The following is a 3,546-nucleotide window of genomic DNA, read 5'->3' as shown; positions in this document are numbered from 1 at the left end:
AGTATAAACAATGTAAACATGCAATCATATAAAAGTCTATACAAAAGCATATAAGAAATATTCATAACATGTATCAAATCAGAAACATAAATCAATATCAAGCAATGAATCACACTCAGACTTAGACTCAGACTCGACTCAAACAACGCGTCGTCTCAGACTCGACTCAACTCTAACCTAGGGATCCCAATGTCTGGATATTGATAATTATATTGAATCTCAGTCGTTAGGAATGAATCAATTTCTACAAGACATCAATATAATTCATATACCAGTGTCTGGGCGAAACAGCCGCAGAATTGACGAATCAGTCAAGAATTAAGCGAATCAGCCAATAACTAGACGAATCAGCCAGTAATTAAGCGAATCAGCCAAAGTTTAGACGAATAAGTCGATAACTAGACGAATAAGTCGATAACTAGACGAATCAGTAATCAATACATGCAGTGGCTATAAATCAATAGACTACAAACATCAATCTCATCAATTACAAATATCCATGCAATAAACTAAGTATGTGATTTAGGGAAACTCGAGTCAAACCTCACTCGAGTTGTGCAATCCCAACTTAACATTAATTTATACCATTCTTTCTGATATTCTGACTCTGTCGAAGTCTCGAACTCAAAGCCTGTCAATACTCAATCTGACAATAACAATATCGAGGGTACGGTGTCAATACACCACTTAATCAATACTGGATATAATCAAAATTCCATAAAATTCTGTTTCAACAGGATAACATCATAATTTCAATATATCCAGCAATACCATATCAGTCAGATATCAATTCTAACATCTTATACTCAATAATCACTCAATCTTGATATCAAATCTTACTCAACTCAACTCTAAAAATGATAACCGTTTCATATGGTATCTGTTTCTCAATCCAGATTCAGTTATACGATGTCTAACATACCAAGAACATCATATATGAATCATATCAAATTCTGACAATACCATAATTTCAAAACGTAGAAAAACTTACGTCCAGTTATAGCCTACGTCGATAGGAACACAATACCGCAGTCAAATTCAAAATCGGATGGACGGATTTCTCACAAAAGGCGTAAGGATTTTTCGTAACTTCCCTCGGCCCTTTCTCGATTCTTCTTTCCTGAATTTCTGAAGAATACGTGCATATATATATATATATATATACATACACGTTACATGCAAGAGGCCAAATGTCAAATTCTTGTTTTGCATGCCTCGCGCATATGCGCGTCACATCCCCGCGCATATGCGCCCAACTCTCTGGACCTATCGCGCATGTGCATGCTTCAAGTCGCGCAGGTGTGTGCAAGGTTCGATCTTGGCTCTTTAGCATCCGCACAGCTCGCGCATATGCGCGCCTACTTCTCGCGCATATGCGCGAGATCTTCGGTCTTCGCACAAAAACTCGGGTTTTCTTCCGTCTTTTCGTTCTATTCATATCCGTCTATAATTGCATCTCAATTATCCATAATTCATGGCAGATTACAATAATCGAAATCTCGGGCCTTACAGTGCTCCTTGTGGAGTGCACTGAACAACCCTCCATAAACAACTTTCCGAGTTGTTCTCACTTATCGAGTGGAAACGTCCTATTTTATGGTTGTACACCATTAGTCCTTATGATCCGGGACAACATTGAGACTCTATGTGCTAGCATTACACTTTGACTTTTTTATTGACTCTCATGGGGTCATCAGGTGGCAAGGTTGGGTGTTTTGTCGAAACATATAGGAGTCGATGCATTGTAGTCGGGGATTCACCGCTTATTGGGAATGCATGTCCCTATCCAAGTCTATGTCTCCCAAGACTGATGCAGAGATAGGGGCAATGACACGCATTCCATATGCATCTGCGATTGGTAGCATCATGTATTAGATGATATCTACATGTTCTGACGTGGCTTTCGCACAAAGTGTATTGAGTAGATATCAATCGAACCCTGGTCTTTAACATTGGAAAGCTGTAAAAGACATCCTCAAGTATTTGAGAAGGACCAATAAATTGTTCTTGGTCTATGGGGGTGGAGAACTCAAATTGGAAGGCTATACCGACTCTAGCTTCCGAAGCAATATCGATGACTCGTAGTCAACCTCTGGGTTTATATTCATGCTCAATGGTGCTGCTGTATCTTGGAGAGTTCCAATCAAGACAGTACAGCGGATTTCACCACTGAGGCAGAATATATTGCTACGACAGCTGCAGCAAAGGAGTCTGTTTGGATAAGGAATTTCGTCCAAGATTTGGGCGTCATTCCTAATGGATTTGCTCCTATCCCGCTGTTTTGTGACAACACGGGAGCCATTGCTCAAGCAAAGGAGCCGAGGTCTCATCATAAGTCTAAACATATATTGGGAAAGTACCACATCCTCCGAGAGATTGTGGAAAGCGGAGAGGTCTCGATTGACAAAGTCGGCTCCGCAGATAATGTTGCTGATCCGCTAACCAAGCCTTTACCTGGACCATTATTCGAGAAGCATCGCGAATCGATGGGTTTGAAGCATATGGGTAGTTGGCTCTAGTGCAAGTTGGAGATTGTTAGAGTAGGTGCACGTCGAGCCAAGTGTTGGCCGAGTATTCACAATGAAACTCTATGTATAAACAATCTTTATTTTGATAATATTTGAAATTATTATTTTGGCACTTCTTTATCTGTATACCCATGCCAGTTACATAGATAAAGTCCTTCAATATACAAATAGTAGAAAGAATATAAGATGCTCAGATGATGAGTATCATGAAACTCATATTTGGAATACTGTATATTCTAAACAATTCCTAGTCGATTCAGCCGCCGCTAAGAAGGATATAGGCCGCTCGAGTTCGAGACTAGTATCTGCGATGTGAGTACCATGTTTCATTGGTAAGGACATTGTGATGTCCGAATATTCAGATAGATGCTCCTTGTGGAGTGCACTGAACAAACCTCCATAAAGAACTTTCTAAGTGGTTCTCACTTATCCAGTGGAAACGTCCCATTTTATGGTTGTACACCATTTGTCCTTATGACCTGGGACAACATTGAGACTCTATGTGCTAGCATTCCACTTTCAATTGTTTACCGACTCTCATGGGGTCATCAGGTGGCAATGTTGGGTGTTTTGTCGAAACATATAGGAGTCGATGCATTGTAGTCGGGGATTCACCGCTTACCTTCGGGTATGGATATCCTATGTGATCTCATGTGTATGTAGTTTGAAATCTCTGATCAGAGTATGGTGGTAATTAAGAAAGGGGTTTCTTAGAATACACCATCGATGTAACTACGACATGACACATAGTATCGATTCATTGACAACTCTCGATATACCAATGGTTGTCGAATCGATCGGGATATATGAGTTGAAGGGACCTTACTGTACGCTAACCATAATTAAATGGTTCTTGCAGGCTGTAAGGCCCGAGATGTTATATCGTGTTAAATTACGATTATAGATTTTAATCAAGACGATTATGAAAGTGATAATCGAGACACGAAATTAGATTACGTGCGATAATTGGGGTGCAAGGACAGTAGCATCGGCGCATATGCACGACGATATGCACGCA

This window comes from Primulina eburnea, unplaced genomic scaffold (genome assembly GCF_022965805.1).
Source record: "Primulina eburnea isolate SZY01 unplaced genomic scaffold, ASM2296580v1 ctg1027_ERROPOS211797, whole genome shotgun sequence".
NCBI lineage: Eukaryota > Viridiplantae > Streptophyta > Magnoliopsida > Lamiales > Gesneriaceae > Primulina > Primulina eburnea.
The sequence above is the reverse complement of the archived record's forward strand: the minus strand, read 5'-3'. Positions refer to the sequence as shown.